Source organism: Corvus cornix, chromosome 2 (assembly GCF_000738735.6).
Source record: "Corvus cornix cornix isolate S_Up_H32 chromosome 2, ASM73873v5, whole genome shotgun sequence".
Classification (NCBI taxonomy): domain Eukaryota; kingdom Metazoa; phylum Chordata; class Aves; order Passeriformes; family Corvidae; genus Corvus; species Corvus cornix.
The window spans coordinates 100,921,094-100,946,594 of NC_046333.1; the positions used below are offsets into that span (position 1 = coordinate 100,921,094).

The 25,501-nt window shown below is 38.3% G+C and overlaps 1 protein-coding gene and 1 long non-coding RNA gene across 3 annotated transcripts in view; one reads left to right on the plus strand and one right to left on the minus strand.

Moving 5' to 3' along the window:
• The window catches only part of GNAL (G protein subunit alpha L), a 188,558-nt gene that overhangs the window by 81,051 nt on the left and 82,006 nt on the right, over nt 1–25,501 (minus strand). The gene's annotated exons all lie outside the window — the stretch shown is intronic.
• LOC120409643 lies at nt 11,859–18,981 on the plus strand. The gene is made up of 2 exons (XR_005601370.1): nt 11,859–12,323; nt 17,738–18,981. It is a non-coding gene; the product is annotated as an uncharacterized LOC120409643 (long non-coding RNA).

A 25,501-nucleotide genomic window follows, 5' to 3' on the forward strand; every position in this document is an offset into this window, starting at 1 on the left:
ACTGTTCTATCAAGAATGCGTATTCTTATGCTGTTGATGTATTTGTGTCATTAGGGAAAAGGGGAGAACTACAACTTCAATATGAAATCAGTAGTTTCTTCATGGCTGCAAAATAAGGAACCTCACAGAAGAAGATACCCCACTGCGATAAACAATCAAGGTATGTTTAGAATGACCAAACTGTACTCTTTAATTTTGTAACGTTTAAATACAGATAAACTGTAAGGGACTTAAATCATTAGAATGCTTCATTGAAAGTATATATACTTCTTGTTGTTGTAAATCAAGATCCACAGAAGAATGCTTACTCAAGTTTTCTCGCTTTACAGTATAAAATATTTATTTTGGATATGGTTAACAGTTTTTTCTGATCATGCCCAAAGACCTGTGTAAATACTGAAGATTAAAGCCTGGACATAATTTTTTGTGGACTTCAGAATGCCATTTGTGGACTGTCAGAAGACCCACTGGGACTGTGTTAAGGCATTCAGCCTTCTGCTGCTTTGAAGATCCAAGCAAAAGCTCCTGTTTGCTGTGGCAAGAGGGCAATGCACCGGCAATGTAAGTGGCAGGCAAGAATAGACACCTCCGAACGTGATACAAACCCACCTCTCTACACCTGCAGCTCATGAAACCTACTATTTGTGCCACGACTAATTCAAGGAGAAAAAAAATGTGGCAATTTCAAAATACTACTTCAAAATTAGTGATAACTGGCATACAGATAATACATTTTTATAGAGTCCCATCCACACTGAATATACAGTAATCACCTGGAAACTGGTTGGTGCTTTATGATAAGAACAAAGTAAGTCACTACAGTATTACTTTTCCATTATTGCTAAGATGGACATGGATAACCACAATCCCTGGTAAGTTGTAATTGCATGTAATACATGTGTTCTCATGTTACCATGTGTTCTCATGTTACCACAGGAAACCAATTCCTTAAGCCGCAGTAATCCTTTCAAACTAAGTTAAATCAGGTTATAGTAGCTAAGTGTAGCTTGTATCTCTGAAACATCTGTTATCACATAACTTCTAAATACATATTTTTAATTATATATTAAATCAGAGTATTCGGAAACTTGGAATACACTACTACAAAACCAAAATCTGTCCAACACACTTCTGTGGAAAAAATCCTTCCAAGTACAAATATTTATTCTTACACTTCACTTAAGAGGAAAGAAGAAAAAATTAATATTGTGTCATGGCACATAAAAACACTCTTGCACTTTCCCATATGACTGCCCTCTCAAGACAGCACGATGTTTCTTCAACAGCTGAATTTCTGAAAGCAAATGTAGGTACACAAAGCCACAGTTTCTTACAAAGGTTTCTTTACTACTAAAATAGCCTCGTGCAGCAAAATCATGTTCAGGTTTCAAGTGTCCTTCTTCAACTGCAGTGGCACATACTGTTTTTTATGAAGTATTCTCAGAGCATGCACTGTCTGCAAAGCACAAGTGTGACACTAAGTCTAAGTGACATCCAAGTCTAAAAGAAACACCCAGTACCCACACAAAGGATACCAGCTTACATGTTGTATTAAGAAAACAATAAAAAGTCATTTAGAGAAGTACCACGGAAAAGCCCAGTAGTTTTTCACACACACACACAGATACACACAAAAAGAAAAGACTCGATTTATTTCAGAAAGACTCAAGAGTATTCCTAAAAACTCCTGCCTATCCAACTCCTCTCTGTTCTGATGGATGCAGCAGAAAAAAGCGCACATATATGGTATTGCTTTCATTGATCTAACTGCATTTATCGGACTGAAGCAATTATTGTAATTCCTAACCTTACAATGTTTCCTTCAGATTCCTAATACAGATTCCCTTAATCAACACAAATACATCACCTGATTTTCAAATGATCCCACAGAACACTTCAGCCACAGTACTTAATGGATTTCTGTGGAAAAGGGATATTTGAAGCAAGTAACGTGATTTTCCCAAGTTTTCCACCTCCCAGGGAAGTTAAACTCGCAAAAACTTATGCTCAAATCTTAATCTTTTCTTTTGCAAACTGTCCCAGATTAATTTTCCTGAGTCTTAGCTCCTGAAATAGCTCCATACTTGATCACACCGTATCTGTACTTGGCCAATAATGTTACAACAAACAGAATGCAAACTAAGAGATTTAAGTTTCCATTTTAAAGAGAAAGAATACAAAGTTTTGCTCTACTTAATTAAACATAAGCACATTTTAAAAAATTGAAAAAATGAAAGATTTGCATTGTGCTGGAACATTAAATGATCACTAAAAATTACTATATCCATGCAGACCACCAAAGCAAACTTCTTCACAATCAAAATGAAAGTGAGAAACTTACTCTTATTTGGCATCATGAAACAATTGAAATAAGATTATTTCAGGTGTACACAAACAACTGAAATTTGCAGCCATTCATTTTCAAAGCCTGAAAGAAAAGGTTCTGCCCAGGAGAAACAGAAAGCAGAACAAAAAACTGTGTAACACTCTTGAAACCTAATTTGTAACAATTTATAAAGAAGTCTACCTTTACTTGAAGGAAAAATGAACGACGCAACCCTCCCAAACCAAGCCCAGTGTGGTGCTTTTGAAGTCAGATGACAAAGCTGGCTAGCCAGCTTCTAGACCAGTTCTGAGTACAGACTCTGTTTGCCTCACACTGTGAATGCCAGTGGTGAACTCTTGAACCTGGAAGCAGCAGAAGCAGCTCTGTGTCCATGGGCACCGGCAAAAGATCACAGACCTCCTGATGAGAAATGGCACCAAAACCTCTGCTCAAAACAGTGAGGTGACTGCACACTCCTGTATTCATGACCCCAACTCAATCTTGCCTGATTCCTATTTGAAGACTTGACTAAAATATCTTCTGCCATAGCTGTAACCCTTTCAGCACGTACATGTCACAGACATGTGGGCTCACAGTCATCGTTTGGGTTTTTTTCCAATAAGAAGGACCTATAGAAGACAGGGAAAAGAATATAAACTCAAAAAAACTGATGCAGGTTTTTACTGGCTGTGCCATTCCATGTGACTGTGCCTTTCAGAATAAATCTAAAATTTCTCATGTCGTAACAGCTTCTGTAATAATTAATCTATTTAGATACTGTTTACTCCATGTCACTCATAATTCTAGCTTTAAAAAAGAGCATAACTAAATGAAAATAAAAAAATAACAATGAGGACGCAGATGCCCCTTTTCAAAACGTTAGCATTAATACAGAACAACTATAAACTGTCTTTCAAAATAAGCAAAACTCTTCTTACAGATTTCTAATGAGCTCTTAATTAAAATCCACTAATTCACAAAAATCTTTGTAAGAAAGCCCAGCAAGTCCAGTTTCTCTTTTCTACAGAGGAACAGGCTTTAAGTATAAAAAAATCACTTGAAAGAGCAGTATCTGATGGATAAAAAGAAGGGCAGTAAGAGGCACGTAAAGGACTTTGCCCATGTTCTGTCAGGAATTCCAAAGAATGAGATCAACTCTTTCCAGCCTGAGTAAAAACAGAGAGAACATGCACTTCCATGTGTGCAGAGGTGTGTGTCAGACAACACACCCACATGAACAGTGTCTGCTATTTACCCGGGCATCTTATGATTCCCTGTGTACTTGGTTCACAAGATGTAGATTCCACGCCTTGAGGAGTGTGCCATGTCCAGCACAGCACCATCTGTTTGCACAGCTGACTAGAGGACACTCCTCACTAACCACTTCCATCATGTACTGCTCTCCCGGGGTTGCCCACAACACTCCGGGCTCTGCAATGGTGGAGATGAGGTAAAAAGGTTTGACTTGGCAGCAGCTTTCTCTCAAGTCTTGCCAAGCCTGGAAGTGTTGTGGCAGGAGACGTGAATGAAGTAACACTTAAAATGCAGCTGAGAACCAACTGTGTCATCCTGGCTCAAAAGAAGTGACCATCTGACTCCACAGATGCAAAGTGCCACTGAAGTCCGAAAGAAGGAACTTCTTGTTAATAGAAATCATTAAGAAATCCTTCAAAAACCTCCTCTTGAAGAGAATGTCTACTTGTGCACCCAGCCGCAAGCCATGGTGAAAAAGAAGTTCAAAGTGGAGAGCAACTGTGTCTCCTTGCAGGCTACCCCTAACTCTTGTTTCTGAGAAGGGAATACACAGTTGTCTTAGATGGTATTTAAGAAACCTGAGTCAGGAGCTTAAAACTATGACAACTTGTAAAGGAATAATTATGTATCTAGTGAGAAAGGAATGTATGAGGGAGGGATACTTTGTCTGGGTGCCAGCACCAATGAGTAACAGCAAATGGTTCAAACTGGAAGGGCCCTTCCCTTAAAGAACCAGTTGGTCTCCTTTGTTTGGAGGATCCCTGAGTATTTTGCAGCTTTAGGTCTCTGCAAGAATCTGCTCTGCACTGTCTGTGGATACTGTCTGATCCATTCCAATCCACTGAATTTTGTGTCACCTCCTGTATTCTGGAGTTTTGAGATTTAAAGCTGAATTTTTTTTTTTTTTTGTAATTCTTAGTAATCATCTCACAGAAATAAGGGGAAATGTCACAGGATAAACGTTTTTATTGTGCTACTATGTACAAATGTACTGCCCTGTAGCTGCAGTGTTTTTTACCTCATGCATCTTTACATCATTATACATCTTCATTTTTCATGGTGTCTTTTAAAAGAGTTAAAAAATACATCTATGTTCATCCCTCACAGTAAATGGAAATTTATCATAAGGATAAACATAATAAACTACTACCGTCAAGATTTTTCTTTAAATGGTCACCAACACATTTTACCTTGCACTTATTTCCTATATTGGAAGGAAATGATTAAAAAAAAATACTTTCATTAGAAGTGGAGTTTCTTTTCCCAACAATACACACTGATAGTCTGATTACTGCTTCTGGACTTTAAACACTAAGGTCCTATAAACATAAAATGAAACACAACCATGAAGAAGTAAATAAACAAACACATTCAAAGTAAGTGTTGTCTCTGATCTCTGTATCTTTCTTTACGATCTGGGCAAGAAATTTCTCTTCTTTTTCACAATTACTAAAATAATGGTCTTAGATGATTCAAATTTTCTCCTTTATATTCAGTTGTAGGTGATCTCTACTTCTTTTAAGTTTTGTCAAAGCAACAGAGTGTCATGAGGTCCATATATGACCTGAGAGTAGTGGGAAATTTATTTTAGATTTCACTGAGAGTTTTCCTATGCCTTCAAAAAGCATCTGGAGACTGATTTTCTGTCTTCATGGGTACCTATCCTCTCACTGGGTAGAGTCTCCAGATGGTCCAGTTGTCCAACACTTGATTTTAGAATACGAACTTTGTCTCTTAGATAAAAAAAAATTTTTTTTGCATTCCCTTGCCACCCAGTTCAGATTACTTCCCACAGCAAAAGGTGTCCTGAACACATTGAGATAAACTCACAGAGTTTGTTTTCCAACTGTTTAACTTCAGACAAACATCACGTTTAAGCTGTGCACCAGTGTTTACTCTGTCTGGAGCAGTTCTGCAGAGAGACCCTCTTGATCGCTGCTGCAGCCCTGTTTCAGCAAAGTACCGCTGAACTTCTTTTTGTTATTTACAGTTGTTTTTCTTCAGACGTTTTTGATAATATCTTATAGGTTTTCATTTTTTTCTAAATATTTTCTTTGCATTTGCTGTTCAGATCATGTCCATCAACTGGAATTTCTTACAGCTATCTTAGGTTCTGCAAAGTAACTTTGCAAAAAAGGATACCTAACAGAGAAAAACCCTCAAACCCACCACTTGCACTATAAAAACCTTATGGGAATCAGAAAACCTTGAAACACTTTGGGGGCACCTTGTGCAACAAGTCCGCTAGGCAAAAATGAAAGCACCAGCTCAATTTCTTTTGCTTTGTTCTACGGAGAGTTTTGCATTGCCTTTTTTTTTCCCTTGAAGACAACATAAAGAATAATACAACAGCTTAAAGATTTGATCTGTTTCTGACCAATACTGTTAGTAAAGTATCTTCCTGTCCATAGACTTCTCTGCACAATGGTTTAAATTCCAGTTGTTCACCTCCCTCTCTGAAGAGGCACACATATCGACTAGGGCCACACCACCTGAGAGAACTGAAAAGTAATATACTATATTTGGTGTCATTTATCTGTGTTCCTGATTACTTTTTCTACATGTGCAGGAGTGAGAAGGATTGGTTTCCCTTGTTTCTTGCATTTCTCCGGAAATAAAAATGTGATGTTGATTTTGGAATGAGAAGCTGGGATCACCTTGACTGGCAAACCTTGGAGATTGAGCCCTGACTCCATCTGATTTTCTTTCCATTTAACCTAAAAAGCAGGGGAGGTCCTTCGAAGGGATGAGGGAAGCGGGACTGGTTTTTTTCAGGCTGTGTGGTCCTTTAAGTTAGGATGACTTTCAGTAGCATATCATTGCTGCCTTCCCACAGAGAAAGGAAAGTACTTCTAAGAAAGTTTTTTTTAATATTATTTTAAATGAGAGAGATGTGGAAGTTGGCTTGTTTTTCAGTCTGATGAGAGTTCAGTTTCTCAAGATTAGTTAAAAGTTTTGGATGGAGCATCCTCATTTGTTGAAGCCTCGTCAGTGGAATCCCTCGGATTTTTTTTCACATGCAGGGTGCAAGGATCCTTTTAGACAGGAGATCTTTTGAGATCTTTGGAGATCAGTAACGAAGAAGAAACCACGCAAAAAACTGTATTACCTCTATTATTTTCAAGGAAAAGAAGCAAAAAATTTATGAATGTGGCAGACCTAAGTAAAGAAGCAGATTCAGGAGACCTTGCTATCAAAATCTCTTTCAAACAACACTTTGAGCTTTGTGCCCTCTGCTCAGAAGTTTTGTGAACTCAGCATTTTCAATGAAGTGTTCCCCTTCAAGCCAGCCTGTGTATTTTCCAGAGGCATCAGCTGCCAAACAGAACCAGACATTTTAAAAAGGTGAGTAGCTCTTGACCCTATAAAATCAGGCACAGGATTTTGGAAGCTGAAGAAAATACCTGAAACTATGCTCCTAACATTTCTCTAGAAATAAAACCTCACACTAACTGATGAATCACTAAACCCAAAAATCTCAGCTTAAAGCAAAGAACACTTGAAGGTAAAGGTTACAATTTAGAATCCTTAGGGGATTTTTTAATCCATGAGATGTTGTAGGAAGAAACCAATGAGGTTATGGTTTCATCTTCCTTTATGGCCTCAGATTAAAAATGTTTGGGAACAGTGAAAAGTAAGGCAAACAGGGCATGCATGTATGTATTTGTGTAAAAACATGAAAATGAAAACTGCTTTTGAAAGGCTCTGCAACTTCAAGGATCATGGAGAGGACCAGAAAAAAGAAAAAGAAAAGAAAAACAAAAAAGAAAGAAAATAGTAGCCTAGATGCCAACTACTGGTTATCTGGACTGCTAACACAATAGGCCCAGTGTTTTTAGTGGACACTGTCAATGCTCTTAGTCTTAAATTAGAGTGAGCAGCTGTTTTAGCATACAGCTGAGCGTGACATAAGCCTGTGTAAACACTTTTCTCTGTCACATTCTTCTAAGTAGATGAGGGTTGTATCTTTCTCCCTTCATGTAGAACAATCCTCTTCTCCAGAAGTTGCAAATAACTTGTAAATTGCACTTCAATTCTGCCATTAGAAAACAACCAAAAGAGCAGGGGGACAATATAATTAGTCATGTGGGTGTCTGTATCATGCATCAAAATGTCTACTTTTAAGGCTAGCAAACTTGACAGCATTCCACAAACACATTATCCCTGTTCTCTTGAGCCTACATTTTCCAACGTCAACACACAGCAGATTCCAAAGCCAGTTTTGATGATATTGATAGGAAATCCCTACCTCTTGTTCCTATGTGTTTCATATATAAAATAATCATAGAGCATGGTGATATATATCTATACCTACAAAGAAACACACTGCAAGAACAACTGATTTGATTTCATAAAATTACTTGCTCACACCTTGTCCTCACATCTTAAATGGACCCAATTACTGAGGGTATTTAAAACTGAAACATTAAAATTGCATAACCAACACTGGTAAATTCTGAAAATCCTAGTAAGAGTTTTCAATAAACATCTCTCTCCCTTCTCCTCCTCCCTTCAGTTTGCATATACTTTTTGGGGCATCTAGAGGTCAGGCAGAGAAACTTGAGAACAGACTGCAACAAATGAACAACAATTTGCACAGTACCAAAATTATCAAGTTGAAACCATGACACTGATTTGCATGAAAAGGCAGCTGACCTCCATCTCATGATTTATTTTTAAACCAAATAAACTCTGAAGCTGACAGACAAATTGCCCTATCTTCCAATTCTCAGTTAAAGCCTATGGAGATGGCAGAACTCATAGCAGAGTAGCCTGGCTCCTTTACTGTAGAGAGACAAAAACAGTGGTTGAGGACACCACCAGCCAACAGAGGAGACCAAGCATTCCTGAAAAAACTGCAGCAGAAGTGACAGGTCACTGGGGAGACCTCGCTAATGTGGAAATTGTTAAAGCAGCCAGTTTAATACTCAACTCTCACCTTTACATGCTACATTTTTAAACACGCTGTCCCTTGAAGTGGGACCTGTAATTTCTGTGGTATGTGATTACTATATTGTTCTGGCCCTGTAAAACTGGGCATCTTAATTCTCGGTGAGCTGTCTTCAGGTTGTTAAGGATGGTGGCCAACACCTCCAAAACAGGTGGGATGATACAAGAAATGTCCTTGCCACGGGGAACAGTTTCAACAAGGCTACCTGAAACGGGAGCAAGTCTGACACCAGTTGATGCCTTCTCCTTCTGTTACGACCTTATATCATCATGACCCTGGCCACTTCTTCACAGCTATACTTGGCTCTTGTACAACTGGGATCTACACAGCTGAGTTACAACAGTTCATTCGATGCTGATCTGGATGCTTTCTGTTGGTGATTCCATCCATATAACTCAAATGTTGTTTCAAAACTGTTCTTTCTCTTTTGCCACGATCAGGAAAATTTATAAACCAAGAGTACAAGCTCCAACTTCAAGTTCTTCAAGCTCTACATTTAGGTGAAAACAAACAAAGAAATACATGCAGGCTGCTTACTGCTTTAGACTTCTTGACTGTGTGACGTGCATTATATATAGCTGTATTTTCTTTGCAGGAAAGATGTAGATCAATCTCACTAGTTACAGGTACTCCAAAGTCTGTCACCCCACAAGGACACACACCTCTGACATGAACCAGCTATACACATAGAATCACAGAGAAATTTATATTGGAAGTGGTTTCTGGATCACCCAGGCCAACCTCCTGCTCAAAGCAGGACTCCTATCACATTTACAGCTGAATCTTGAAAGTGTCCAAGGATGGGGATGTCACAGCCTTTCTGGACCACCTGTTCATGTCTGGCCAAAGTGAATTTTTTTTCCTAATATGACCTTCCATTGTTGCATGTGAGTCTGTTATCTCTTGTTTTACCCCTGTGCACCTCTGAGAGGGGTCTGGCTCTGTTTCTGTAACTCCCTGTCTCTTTTAAATGGGGACTGATTGTTATTAAATCCTGCCTTAGCCTTCTCTTTCCAGGCTCAATCATTTTCCTCACTTTGTTAATGGTTCTTCCACTGGACTTGCTGCAGCTTTCTGACATTTCGGGGTGGGTGCAGAATTAGACACAACCCCTAGACAAGGTCTCATGAGTGTTGTGTAGAGAGGAATAATCTCTTCTCCTGACCAGCTGACACTCTTCCTGGTGGTCAGTATGCACAAGACACTGCTGACTCAATGATTCTGTCTCCCTCAGACCTCCAAGATAACTTTCAGTGAAAATGCTACTTGGCCAGCTGGTCTCCTGTCCACACTGGTACTCAAGGGTTTTTTTGTCCCAGGTGCTTGACACAGCACTTCTCATTGCTGAACTCCTGGAGGTTTCTGGGAGCCCAGCTCTGCAGAGTGTACCAAGGTCCTTGTGAATGGCAGCCCTGCCTCCAGCCAGTCAACTGCTTTACCCAGTTTTGGGGAATACCAGTCAAAGGTCCATTCCAGTCAGCCGGCTCATCCACCCTGCAGCCAACTGTCTACTTTAGAAAAAACTAATTTTTTTTCAAAATACTGGCAGCACAATGATAGCAGCAGTGTGAATTGAGAAAAGCTGCTGTTGGCCAGCATTTGGACTTCTGCTACTAAACTCACCAACAGAATAGCGGCACATAAAAGTTAGTTTGGACACTTCTATATGAGGCACGCATTATTGCATAGGAAAAATTTTGAAGAACTGAAGATCCTTGAAAACCCTCAGCAGAACAGATATTTAAAAAAAGGCCTATAAACTAGGAAGTGAAAAAATGATTTAAGAGAGACTAGGAGACAGTTTGTTTTTTAGTCATGAACCTCCTCTCCCATCTGGTATTTATGCTACACACACACAGACACACAGAGCCACAAGTGCATGCATATATGTTTCTACCCTCTGAATTTCAAGGCACACAGAAACAATTAAGTCACCCAGATTTTAAAAGCAGATAAAATATTTCTTTAGATGCTTTTCTGACATCTGCAGGCAGTTATCAGTCTGATTTTTTTCTTTAAATCAGATTGTTTGCCTCAAGCATACACAGAAAAGTCTTACACTAAAAACCAAAAAGTTCCTTGATATGAAGAGAAGAATTGCTCAAAGCAGTGGCAGAGAAGAGATTGTTCTGCCTGGTAAAACCAGAGAACCTGCAGAGTAGAGGATTGCTCAATGGGGCCAGCTACAGCATTACCTGCCAAGTCAGCCACTCTCACAGACTGGGAACTAGCAAGCGAGAGACACAGCCAGTTGGCTTTGGCGGAATATTTATGGAGGATGCAGAGGCTTATTTACTGAATAATCTGGAGACCATCTGGTGGTATCCAGTGACAAGAACACTGAGCTGAAAGTAGAAAAGCCTGAGCTCTATTTCTGGCTCTGCCAACGATTCTCTGTGACCTCTGGTGGCTCAGTTTGCCCATATACAAATCAGAAAAAAAACCTACTCTCATCTCTAGGAAATTTTGATACTTCAGTAAGAATTCACACTTACTACTGTTTTAGTAGTATGATTATTTATCTACATTATCCATAATCACTTCAGAGTTAATTGACGGAATATTTTTGGAATCTGAGTTTGCCCCCTGTATTAACAAAAAGATTACAACCACCTCAATGGAGGTAGTACATCATGTGGAGTTAAATTGAAAGAATTTCAAAACAAGCTGGACAGTTTTCTTAATTGGGACATTTCTAAAATAAAGAGATCCCTTTTTCTTCTTCAGAAGAAAATGTGCATCAATCACTTGAAGGAAAGATCTGTACATCTTACCAGACCTTCCCCACACCCAGTCTAATGCTCACTACCATAACTGAGCTGAAAAAAGGATAATCTAAAATACTCCTGAGTTCTGAATTTCTTACCATTTTGCTGAACCTTTAACTAATGATCTGTAGGGAACAAAGGCAATTGAGTAACCCACAAGACATGCTGATTCCCTTCACCACCAACCTACTCTGTTCAGAGGCCCACAGACTTTCAGACTGATAGCAGTAGGTGGGCTTTCTTAGATGTATTGCTAGATTTGCTTTCTTTTCTCCGAACTCCACTGACAATTTACCATAAGGGTAACGCAAAATCAACCCCATGGGAGAATAACGAAAAATAATCCCACCAAGGAACAGTATCTCTTTGAGAAAATCTCCAGATTACTAAAAACTAGCACTAATCCAAACCCTGATTCAAGTAAAAAGGGAAATTTCTGCTGCAAGCAAAAACCTGTTATTCCCATTGAAAGTATCTTGTTGTATTCTCCCACAGGTGGTAACAAAGCAGAAGGAAAGAGTTTCTGCCTATCAGGAGGATTCCCACACAAACAGAACCCAGACACTTCCCACTTTCTTGCCACAGAGCTGGTCACCCTTGTCTAATCTCCTTATGTCATCTGGTGTCTCACTGGGAAAGTGCTATCTAGGACAAAGAAGTCTGTAGGGATGCTGGCAAGAGTGGAAAGTGAATCTTGTGACCGAGTGCACTGGGGCTGAGCTGCTCAGGAAAATGATAATGAAGTGGAGGAGCTCTATTTTTAATGGGGGACAAAGGCAGAAAGGTAGCAGGAGGACCCGACCTCCCTTGGTGGGAGGGAGAGGAAGGGAGAGAGGAAGGAAGAAATGCACTTCTTTTCACAGATACACAGGTCAATAACTAAATACGTAACAATGAAGTTTAAATTTAAACACCAAGTTATTTTTTCAACAATGGTTCTGTATATGATAGGTCCAAACGATGACCTTTCTTTGCTGATGCTGGAAGAAATCCAAGATACTACAGGAAGAAGTTGGATCTTCAGGTAAGTAGATTAACTTTTATATAGTATGTAAGATTTTCCAGACAATGTGTGGATTGGAAAAAGGCTTCTGTTGAGATCCACATTTCTTAGGAGTGGAATAAAAATAGCCAGAGGCTGCAGCAACTAAACCAAGTCCTGGAAAGCCAGCATTAGACTTCCAAAGTAAAAATAAGCCAGACTGCTTGGAAAGCATTTCAGTGGGAGAATAATACAAACTCATAAAATTGAATCTCTCTTCTTGTACTGCAATCATAGGACTGCCCAAGCCTGCATGATATTATATATTTTACAATGTTTGCATCCCTACAATCTAATGCAGAGATTAATAAAGTATGGCAGGATATACTTACAAATGATTTACGTAGCTTTACAATTCAACCAACCCTGCTGACAGGGGAATAGGAGGGGGGAAATCACTTTATTATTCACTCACTGGACTGAAAAAAGTACTGTATGACATGGAATGTCCTTGAGAGGTTACTAGGGACATACACAAAAATTTTTAACTGCCTGCTTGCTTGTATTTTTTTCCTAAAGGACTTCTAAATTCACACATTAAAGTCTGTTTATATTAATACATTTTGTATCCATTACAGTAAGATCATATTAAGGAAGATGTATTTCAATGTCTTTTGATGTATTTATTTTCAACTCTGCTAAACTAAGACTAGTGCAATAGATTTTCATGTATGTGTAAATCCATCTCCGTGTTTCGTGAACTAATTCTGTACTGCAAAAAAATAATGCTACAAATCACTATTCACTCACTGTTGGTACAGTATAAGGGCTCAAACATATAAACCCCATACTTTTCCTTTTTCCGTCTCTAAGCGCAGTCGAAATTCCACTGTCCACCTTGATGAAGTAAATCACTCCAAATATTAATAGGATTTTGGTTGTTAGTTACAGTATTGAATAAACACTCTCAACTGTTATCGCCAGATTTTCTCACATTTTCAATCAATACTTTCACTTTTCTAGCTATGCTGAGTGTTTTCAGAACAAGGTTTGCCCATAAGGAATTTACGACTATGATATGAAAACTGAAATGATACCTACAACTTTTAATGAAGAACTATCATGTTTGAAGAAAGCATACCTTCAAACTACCTAGCTATGAACTGAATAATCTCATCTCAAAATTCATTAAGTGCTCAGTAATCTGAAAAGCACTACACTGCTCGTGTCTTATCTGCAGTAAGGAAAAGCAGAGCTCTGTTGTAATTCACTGAAACACAGCAATATCATATTACACTTATATTTGTGAAATGGCTATTTACTTTCACTTACAAAACAGTGATCTTAAATCAGAAAATTTAAAAAAAAGTTATTAATGTAGTATTTCAGACATCAAAGCAAGTTTTTAAAAACTCTTCAATGTACTTAAAATATCAAACCATCAGTACCATGCAGGACAGAAGTGTCAAAGCATTCTGTTGTCAGAAACCCTCTGTAAATTTCCCCTGCTTTGAACAGCACAGCATGAAAATGATGGCTATGCAACTCTGTATTCTGTACCACCCACAATCACTTTGGCCAGCCCAAGGCAATGATGAATTCACACTACATGAAACAGACCTATGACAGTGTACCTTTTCTTGGATGAAAATAGAGATTGGGTATGTTGCAAGTATTGGCTCCTGATGCCACTGGCAGTTTTGTCACTGGAAGGCGTTGCCACAGCCTTCCAACTAAAAGAGATGGCTGAACTGTAGCTCAGTGGAATCATTTTTCAAAAAAACTTGAAGCATGTCTGTTTAGCCATTAAGCTCTTAATTTAGAACAGCTATTGAAAGTTACTTTTAACACATCATTAGATCTCATGTCTTCTGCATTTTGTAGTAACAACTTTTCACAATGGCTATCCTCTTTCCCTCATATTATGAACCACAAGAAAGAGCTACACTGAACATTTCTATCTAGCAGTGCACACTTCAACTGAACATTTTTTATGTGGATGTATACATCAAGAACTATCTTATTGTGGACTTAATGACATGACATTAATGGGGACACCAATTAAAATGTAGGAATTCATAAATTTGTAAAACTAGTTAAAAATCTGTCATTTTTCTATTTGAAAAGTTGTTATTTTCTGTAATGATTGTATTTTAAAGGTTGTTGAGAAGTGATGAGACCTTAAAAATGAGACAGCCACTACAAATCTCACTGGCACTGGTGATGATAGGTATCAACCTCAAATCCTATGCTGTTCTCCAGCAAATCATACTCTGTATGTTGATGATACTGATGCTGTAAGACAGGATCTTTTGATGAAGTACAGGACATAGAACATCTTCTTCCACAGCATGCTCAGGGAAATTAACTTCCTCATCTAAAATACACTTAAAAACTATTTTTGTAGTTAAAAAATATTCCTTCTCAAATTAGCCATGTACAATTTGAATGTGCATATACTTCTGAAAATCAGTCTTGAGCTTTGTGCCTAACTAGAAGGACAAAAATCGAGATGTGTTACACCTGACTGAAGCAGGCCGGCAGAAAAGTTCACACAAAAAACCCAAAAGGACTGAAATGAAAGCTTAGGCAGTCAATACAAACATTTTACAACTTGTTGAAAGAGCAAAAAAGATACATTAACAAAGATGACACAAGATCCACTTTTATACAGAACATGATTCAGAAGTGTCTGTACATCCAACAAAGACAGACTCATGCAGCGAAACACTGGGGCAATGTTGCACTCAACATTCCGCACCTGGGTCCATCACTTCACCCACCTGCTCGTAAGAATTCATTTCTTTAAACTTATGAGCAGAAAACCTTCCATTCTCCTTGACAATGAAAAATACTATTCAGCACTCCATGGTTCTTAAAAAATATACCGTCTTGAAGGAGAAAGGTTATTGGCAGCTGTAAGCATAAAATGCGACCATAAACATAAAATGTATATGTCACATTTAAATTTCAGTTGTGGCTCAACTTACCAATCTGTTTCAGCCCTACTGCCAAGTTATGCTGTCTCCTCAGCTTTGTTTCCTAAGGAGTGGAGACTTACACTGTCAGATCACCTGTCTGACAAGCAATCATGGCTTTCACCTAACTCTGCAATCCACTGGCCAGTTCCAAACAAATGCCACAAAAAAAGCAGAGAACTCAAAGAAGGCCTCCAAGTTTAACAGGACCGCCCTTGGCTGGAGGAAGGGGTTGGTTTGACACCTCCTCACTGAAGGGAAGTTTTTAGCATGATCCTAACAAGTTACCTGCTGTTTGTGCTGAATTAGCTGCTGATGGACACACATGGTCTGATCAGCCAGCCAGCACTTATTCACCAAAAATGCCCTGACATGCACTGCCTCTTGTCCACCTGGAAGGGGACTGGGACTGCTCCGAGGAGAATCAAGCAACAGACCTGAAGGAGAAACAGGCTTTTTATTGTCACTGGAGAAGTGACATCCAAAGACAACCAGAATTTATTAGCTCCACTACTTACAGAACAAATTACACTCTACAGCACTGAAAAAAACTCACTTAGAGCTCCTGGTAAAGATCAAAAGCAGATTATGCCAAGCACATACCCCATTCTGCTTTAGCTAGGAAGAAAGGCAGGAGAAGGAATGGAAGAAATGCAATTTAAGTTACTTGCTGGAATTGTATAGAGATCTGAGCTGGCTGCCAGAGTATGCCTATTTTTCACATTGGGGACTATCTACTGACTCATAGTACTGGCTAGTACTATGTACCAAGGGTGACAATATAAAACTATCTTAGCTCATTTGTATAATATCCACATATAGCTATACTGAGTCACTCTTTAATATTATATATTATAATGATACTATATAATATATACTACATAAAACTTGCAGAACCTTTCCTCCAAATCTAAGAAACTTTTATGATCACCACCATCATTATTCCACAGAACAAATTTAAGCTACGAACCACAGCTTTTTTAGCAGCTTCAGCAACCTCAGAACACAATAACTCTTGGGCTGGCTATTTTACAGAAACTTCTGTAATCAAAGACACAAACAACATGGCCAAGATAAAGTCAAAATTAGATTTAAACTGGATTTCAAAACTCAAGCACCCACCAGAGATATAGCAGACTTATTGCTATACTGCAAAATGTTTGAAAACTGCTTTTCCAGCAGCAAACATTTATTAACTGGATGGAATGTTCCCATCCCACAAAAAAAAGTCTTTGTTTTAGAGAGTGTTTAAGAGTCCAAAACAAAACATTAGTTTTGTGCTTACTGTCTAAAGTCAATTAGTATGGATAATCAGAAATAGTAAGAAGTTAAAATTTAGTTGAGTCCTAATGAACATGGCTTGCTGCCACCACGTGCTACTGGTCACTATAACTTTCAAGATAAGTGGTGAGTGAAGACAAGAACGATCTAACGAGGTCAATGACAGAAGAAAAGATGCCATCTACAAATCAGAATAGCTAATCATTTTGAAGTCTAGAACTATGTTTACAGGGAAATTAAAGCTGGAAGTTATTCAGTTCCATATTACATGTAAGGGTATCAGTTTATAGTAAATTTTTTGACTGTTTTCTTTTTGACAGGGCGTAAAACAGCATTTCTAAAATTCATCTACTAGAAAGGTGCAATTTCTTGACTAGATAAAAATATGAATGTCTCTGTAAATGTGGGTGCTATTTTTTTTCTACTATAACAGCCTGCTGTTTCTTTGCTATCTAGCTGGTGTTTTAGTTGTTTTTTTTTTTTAATACATTTTGATACTTTTAGACATGGGACATGCTTCCAGCTCCTAAATGACCTGCAGTGGAATTTACTGTACAAAGTTCTTTGGTATCCACAGGAACAGTTACCAACTGATGTGAACTTCCTTCCCTAAAGAGCTTGTTTTGAATAACAAACTACTCTAGGGGGAAATACATTATCTTGTCTAATCAAATGTTCAAGTGAGGCTTATTTCATTCCAGGGTTTTACTGTGCATTGTGGAAATGTGTGTGACACTGACCTTTAATTAAATCTCAACCTTAAAGGAAGACAGTAAAAGCTTAGCAGCCCAGATTGTGCATATGATTTTAAAGCTACATTTAAATGGTTTAAAGAATTAATCAAAATCTCCTATTTCTTAGTGACTATGCTCTCTAAGATGTTTGCTTTTATGTAATCTGCATAAAAGGCTTTAGTAAATATCAGTAGTTATTTGTTCTTACTTTGCTCAATCAGGTTTAAAATACAGATGTTAGTGATATATGGTTTGTATTACCAACACGCTTCCTTTTACCCAAGTGTATTCATCCAGGCTTTTTGATTAGCTGGAAGTGTTTCACACTGAGAAACATGTACTTTAGACAGAAAACAATTCAACAGGACAGTATCACAAACATGTAGGGCAAAAGTTCATTTTTCATGTCAGAGAGCTTGTGTCAGGTAAAAATATAACTTGGCCTCTCGTGATGTCTCTGCAGGTGGCACGAAGCAGAAACAGCCAAGCCATTCCTGAGAGGCCTTCTGCTGAGGAGACATCTTTGGGGGAGTCCACTGCCCAGATCCTACCAGGGAAGGAAAGGACAAGTCAAGGATAGGAAGGAAAGAAGAGAAAACCAAGGGAAATATTGGGCTGCCTTCTTCAGCATCCTCTTTCCTTCACCTCAACCATCCCCGAGCAGATGCCCCTAGACAGGACAAGGGAGTATCTAGCAGGAGAGAGTTGGGAAAGCACAGCAGGAAAGCCTTTCTGATGCTGTGAAAACCACTAATAAAGAAAGAAATATTCTGATGAATTACTCAAGGATGCAGTATTGATTATGTGTATCCATAAAAAAAAGGAAGAAACCTACATAATTCCTGTTGTTAAACAACAATTAATGCTGAAATTTTTTTCCACCTCTTTAAGACTACTGTCAGAAAAATAATATAATAACACTATAAATAAAATAAGCAGTATAATAAACAACATCTCAAAAACTGGTGCACTACTCAGGTGTACACATTTGCTGTAGTGGTCAAATACTATTTTTACAGTAAACCCTTCACTAATGCATACAAGGTATAAAGGTCTTGGAAAAGCAGAATAAATCCATTAAACCCCAAATATTATTGCTTTTTTTTTGCAACTGATGCAAACCAATTGTATTACATTCCTTGAACATTCCCTACTCGTAAAGTGAGGAGTCACAAGTTTCAGGTATTTTTAAAAATGGTACTGATGATTCAGTTCCAAGTTTTATTCTGTTTGGTTTTGATGTATTTTTGACACCCATTCATACAAATGGAGCAAACAAGCTAGTTATTTCTCTTCTTCACTGATAATTTTCACTTGTAGTTGGCTACAGAGGATAATTCTAAGTTGGTTGGCTTTCAATCACATTTTCTATCTACCACATTGTAAACTTTCTTGGAAACTTCTTCTGATCTTAAAAAAATAACAACAAAACAAAACCTGCTTAAATTAAACCTTTAACTTTGAGTAAAATGTCATTATTCTTGTTTTGCACTTATTTTGAAGAATAAAGTAAAAAAATTGGCTTCTATTGATATAACATTGTACTAGTTTTGAACACGTATATTTATATTTTAGATAATTTGTTAGACACAGATGGAGAATGATTTTATTCTAGTCTAAAGCAGCTTGATTTTTTTTTAACAAACCTGGTGACAAACATGCTCATGCCAATATTTTACTTCACATAATAAAAAAGTGAACTTCCTTTCCAAGTGTGTCTTTGCATGCTCAGGAAACATCACTGGTACATTTTCCTTGTGATAAGAGAGGATTCAGATTTTGGAGAACTGAACATGGAAACTAAGGTAAAGGATGGCAGTAATGCAATTTAAAACAAATTACAAATACTGCTAGACGCAGAGAAGCCTTCAGCTTGCCTCCACGTAGTACTTGTTATTAAGCACTCAGCTTGCAAAATAATTAATATATTAAGTATTCAGCTAAGATGGCGTCTGTATTTTTGCAAAGATTGATATATTCTCTTTCCATTTTTTCTGGTTACATAAATCCAGGTTGAAATGCAAAGGAGGTTTTGCTTTTCCTCTTTTTTTCCTCCATGAGAAAAGCGATGAAATAATTTAGTGCTTGAGTTAACACAGGCACAGATACTGGAGGTTGTATTTAACATTTTTAGCAGGAGTTGAAAAGTTCAACTGAAAAACTTCACTGGACTTTATGAAGACAAAACATTAGATTGTATCATATTTCCTCTCCATTTATCTCCTAAACAACACAATTTAGCTTAGCTAAAATCTGAATTGACCCTCAGGCTTTTTAAGTGTATACATTGTGAAACCTCAGGAGCTTCACTGATCCTGTTGGGAGCCCTTTCCCTTCTGGATAGCCACAGGCTCCCTCATGTTATCACATAACACCTTTTATAAGGACAAGTTGGTAGAAATGAGTTGATTATTTTCTTGTGGTAGAAGCCTCTTGCAGCTCACAGAAAGAAAACCAGAACGAAAACCATCATGCTTTCTGGCAAGAAAGGCAGTGTGGTCTCTCACAGTTGCAATGGTGCAAGTGGGGAAATAGGGGAATCTCACTGGCATATAAGGCAAAACTTTCACCTGATCAACAGCTATGATTCATTTGTTCTTTTAGTTAACCTATTTAAAAATGAATCAGCATAGTGCTGATATGGGATATATCGGCAAGTAATCTCTTCTAGAAATGACTTCTTAAATCTTAAATCAAGAAGGCTTTTGCAGGGTCACACTAGAGCTCTTTTTAGCCCTTTTCCCAACAGTGGATGCCCAAAAAGAGATGGGCAAGGTCAGGACAAAGATACGTAACATGAGTCTTCTAAGACTTCTCAAGAACCTGAGCCGAACAGGCTTTCTACTTACTCAGGAGCCCTCAGCTGATTTCTGTTTTGTGAACTCTGAACTCATCCCATCTCCTCCAAAGGCCATGTGAACTTCATAAAATAGCTTTGATTATACATACTGTCGCTGACATGGCGTGCACTGGAACAATGCTCCATTCTTACTTTACAACCACAGGAAGACTTATGCTGGCTGATTCCCAGCCATGGGAAAATAGAAACAGAATTTAAATGTATGTATCTATAGGTACCCTCCCCTGCCACATCTTTTGTGGTCAAATGACCCCTCATGGGATTTCTGTATACCTATCTAGGGTATTTTCAGTAAAAATAATAGAGTAGTAGAGTGGAAGTGCCTTGCAGTTCCACGACTGTTCCACACAACAAAGCCAAGAGAAAAATGGCATAAGGCTCAAACAGCCATGTAAATCTTTTGTACACTCAAGTTCATGAGAGTTGATTGCTTTTGTAAGGCATCAGACTAAGCCTTAAAGCTCCAGTCCACAAAGTTAAGTTCAGAAATAACTGCAGTGAATGTAGCTGTGTTTACTTATCCAAAAGGGCAAGGGTGAGCAAGACAGACCTGTTCTTATACCACCTAACCTCTGCAAGGAATGTCAGTCTTCACATCAGAAGAAGCAAAACCAACACACTGCACTGGGTTTCTTCTGACACACAGATTCTCAGTGGCTTTTGGTCTGACTCTAATCTCTGCCCATAGATACAGAGGTGGAGGAAGTAAGCGTGCTTGTTTAGATAGCCATCACCTTCCCATTACATCCTACTGCTTGTTCCCATCTCCGCTTTCTTCTTCTCCATTTTGTGTCACCCGCCCTCAGTTAAAACCACGGAAATGATCCGCACTAAAAATAACCTCTCCCTCCACCTCATTTGGTCAGGCCAAACAAACAGCTTTACCAGGACACAGCTGAGGGCACAGTGCAGGCATATAAATGGGAAAGTGGAGTGGACAGTGATGGGGGAGGGTTGGAGGAAGGAGGACAATGGCTTAGCCTGGCAGCATTGTTGGAACAAATGCACATGAAACTAAAAAGCAAGCACTCCTTAGCAGGCGCTCTCAGAGCAGCGACATGATTCAAAGGCTGATGACTTGCTTAAAATATAAAATCTGAGGAGAAAAATAATTGATGTAGAGACATGAAAAGGGTATCACATGTGCATAAGCATCTCAAAAAAGTAAATGAATTCCAAAGTCACTTGGCCAGTGATATACCCTCCAGTTTTGAAACATCAGGTCCCAACAAGAACCCAACCTTTCCACACTGGAAAAACCTGCCCAGAGAGAGTAAGCATTGACACAACTGAGCCAGTCCTTACCTATAGCAAACAAAGAGTGCTCAGAGCAAACTGTGCTCTCTTGCTAGCAGCAAATGCCTGGAATTCCCCCCAAGTCAAGCTGACTGTTAGTCAGGATTTTCTCCCTACTACATCCTGACATTCCACAGAACAACCCTCCATAAAGTGCTTAAACATTTTATTTTAAATTTCCCTCTTGGTGTCTGGAAGCATGAAAAACAATATGTTTTTACAAAAAAACCCCATACCAAACCCACTTAATTATGCTATTTGCAAAGATGTTTTATTGTTTCTATTTTGGAAAGGGAAAAAGTAAAAGAAAATAAAACTTTGTTTTACTGCATACTTTTTATCTCTGTACTTCCCCCAGGATTCCAACTCATAAAGTTTAAGTATGTTCACATTTATCATGTAAGCATGGATCAGGAATGGTATTAGCATGACATGTGGCTGTACTTACAATAAGCTCACCACTCCTAACAATTACAGAACCAAAAAAAAGATACGCCTTTCAATGTGACAATCCTTTGAGTCAACAACATTGCAAGATGCATGTCAGCATTTTTTCCCTTTAAATTCACTCCATTAGGAAAGTAGGAACTACTCCTAGTAGGAATATGAAATGGAAGTTGTGTCTTTTTTTCTACAGATTTTGCTATCACAAGCAGGAGAACTAATGAAACCTGATATACTGTGATCTCTGTGTGTAGTTCTTTAAACTTCTCACTAGCAAAATCAACAGCTTTGCATTAACTCTGCTCTCAAACCCCTCTTCTGAAGACAAATGCAAAAGGCACATCTCCAAAAAGCCTGCAGACTACCAAGGATGGCACTTGCCACAGGACTCACAAGTTTACCTCCTTGTAAAGGCGATACTTGGGAGCTGTGATCAACACTTCAAAGCTACTCACCTGCCACCCTCCACCTGGAGAACCTCCTCACTGATGCCAGAGACTTGAAACAAACTTGTTTTATTCTCCAAATTCTATTTTCACTTCTACATGCTCCAGGGGCTACAGCTAACAGCCTCTGAACTGGATTTTTCACCGCACTGTTAGCCACCTGATGTCCTAGTTCTTGAATAGGTTAGAACCTTGTACAGAAGTAGGAAAAGTCTTATACTGAAATGCACATATGTATGCCAGTGCACACACAGATGAAAACAAAAACTCCTGCTTGCTGGTTTTAATTGAAAATATCTGAAGGCATGCTCTTTGCTCCTTTGAGCCTTTAGAGATTATACTCCTGACTACATTACTTCCCTCAGCCATTTTTCTTTCTCCTTTTAGGGAGGAAAACTTTAGGCCCTGTCCAATTAGGAAATGTGCGTAACTCTCCACAAGAAGAAGTGAATCATGTGCATCTTGCCAGGAATTAGTTTTAAAACAATCAACATTTGGAAGCACAAGAAGAGTTTTGTGCATGCTATGTTATAGTCTGCTACACTGTCTGAAATAGCATCCTGGAAGAACATGCACTTTTAAGAAAAATTATCACTGTCTGTTTATACAACATGGCCATGACAAAATTAGTTAGATAAGTAATGAAGACCTAGATTAATTCAAGACATGATTACAGAAGATCTAGTTTTGGAAAAGAAGTCCCAGGGGCTTTCAACCAACATGCCCACAGAAGCTCAGTCAACAGAAAGTGGCAAATGTGAAAGACCAACTGACATGACCTTGTGTCTTCCAAAGTTTCCCAGATTTTCAGAAGTTTTTAACTTCTTGAGCATAAGGTGATTCACATCACTGAAAATACAGACGTATGTGCCTGAAACTGGGCAGTCGTATCTCCATGTATTCGTGAGATTGTTCTCATTAAATTCACTGTTGCTGAATATCCCAAACACGTGGACTACCATACATCACGAAAGAGAGGAATTTTCTCCTCTCCATAACTTCATTTCCTCCCTCTGAAAAGACAGGCACAAGAATATATAATTACAGCTTTTTAAATACTAAAAATTGTATTTGGCTCCCTTTCCCCTTCAGCTTGGAGTGCTCTCTTTCCAAGAGTAAACATATCCAGTTTACTTTGTCTCCTCTTACTCTTGACACTCTCCTCTGGACTCCATTTGTGTACTTCTTTTTAAGTTCAGTTCCCAAAATTAGACACAATACCCCAGCTGAGGACTCACCATTGCCAAAGAGAATGGCATAATTACTTCATGCTTTTTTGTACAACAGCCTTGTTAATGCATCCCAGAATGAGTTAACTTATTGTTTGTGGTCCACTACTACAACAAAGAATTTTTCCTGCACTACAAGCAGTTTCTTTGCATCCTGTATCCTCTCTCATTCCCTTCCCTAGAGACTTTCTGTTTATTCCTGAGAGGCTACCAGAAGGGGATGACTGGTTGACTTGCTGGAGACAACCATGTTTGACAGACTTTAATGTACAGATTTAGTATTACCAAGATCCTATAGCAACTTGTTCTTAATTCTTTGTACTGCCAAAAAAACCTGAAAAGTGAAACAGAATTGAACTATTTTCTTTGAAATGTGCTAGTCACAACTGATAGAGAAAATATGATGAACGGAGGTACAGGTTTAAAAATGAAAAAAGTGAACGAAAGAAGTATTTTAGCAGTAAAAAGAGGCCTTCTCTAGTAGCCACTCCTCACTATTTTTGCTTCTTTAATCACAATCTACAATGCTTTTTCCCACAAACCACAAGTGCTGAATCATGTAAGACCTAAATTGACATAAAAATAACAAAATTCTGCTACTTGCAGCGTTTCCCCAAGGGAGATCAAAAAGTTTAGATCATTTTCTCTTAGTGACACACAGCATTAGGAACTGCGAAGAAAAAAAAGGGGCATTTTGTATTTTTAAACATTTTATTTCTCTAATGAGAAGGGTTCCAAACAATGGTGTTCTTTTCTGCTAAATCAGGCAAACTATAATGAACGATTAAGGAACTATGAGCAGATTTGAAAGCACAAATGTCCTTTGTGGTACTGTAAACATTGCCTCTCCAAAAGCAGGCTGAAGAGCAATTTATTTTCTATTTTAAGAACAAAAATAAAGTGTGTTCTCCGTCTGTACGGAAGAAAATATTAGTCATGGTAGATAATTTTGAAAATACGTCTTCATAAGTCATACATGGCAGTATAGCAAACGGGAAGACATGTCACTACATGAAAGAATAAAAAATTGAATGAAATGGATTTTTTGAACAGACTACTCAACATGTACGACAGACCTGAAAATACCCGAGGTGAGGATAATTATCACTAATAGTACCCTTTGGGCTCTGCTAATGTTGATACAGAGGCCTTCACACATATTCCTCTTACCTGCAACTGTGCTCAGGTTCTCATGGAATTATAAAATAATCTACTGTAATTATACAAAGATATCAACTCAGTGTCACAAACTCCCCAAACCCTACCAACAGCAAAAGAACAACAAAAAACCCCACCCCACAATAAAGAAGACTAGATAATGAAAAAGAAAACACCTTGAACACTGTTGGTAGTTTGGGTTTCTCATTGCCAACAGGGTCTAGTAAAACTAGAAGGGCAACAAGAATGAGCAAAGATAGGGAACAAGCCCTGTGAGAGAACCAGTTAAGGAGACTCTTTAAATGGAAAGACAAATATTTGAGGGTATATGATATGCAGTGAGAGGGGCAATGTAGGAAAGACAAAATATTTCTAATAGAGAAACTAGGGAAGACTAGTGGGCAGCAGGCTTGGAGGAAAAAACCCAACAAACAAACAAAAACGTTCAAATCAATCAAGTGGCACTTCCTCATACAACACATACTTAAACTGCAGAACTCACTGCCATAACTAAAAGCCCACACAGGCTGGGAGGGCAAAAAAAAAAAAAAAAGAATTCCTGGAAGAAAAATCTACCAAAATTATTAAATACAGAAATACCACTGCCAGTCAAAAAAACCCTCAGCCGTAAATCTGTAGAGACTACGACAACCAATGTGGGAAACATTACTATGTGTGTGTCCCCTCCTTAAACTCTTTTTCCTGTTTCACTATCAGTCACGGTCAGAGATGAGATCTGGTGGTAAATGAACCTGTGATCTGAGCTGGTACAGCGTTCTTAAGGTTTTATTGAG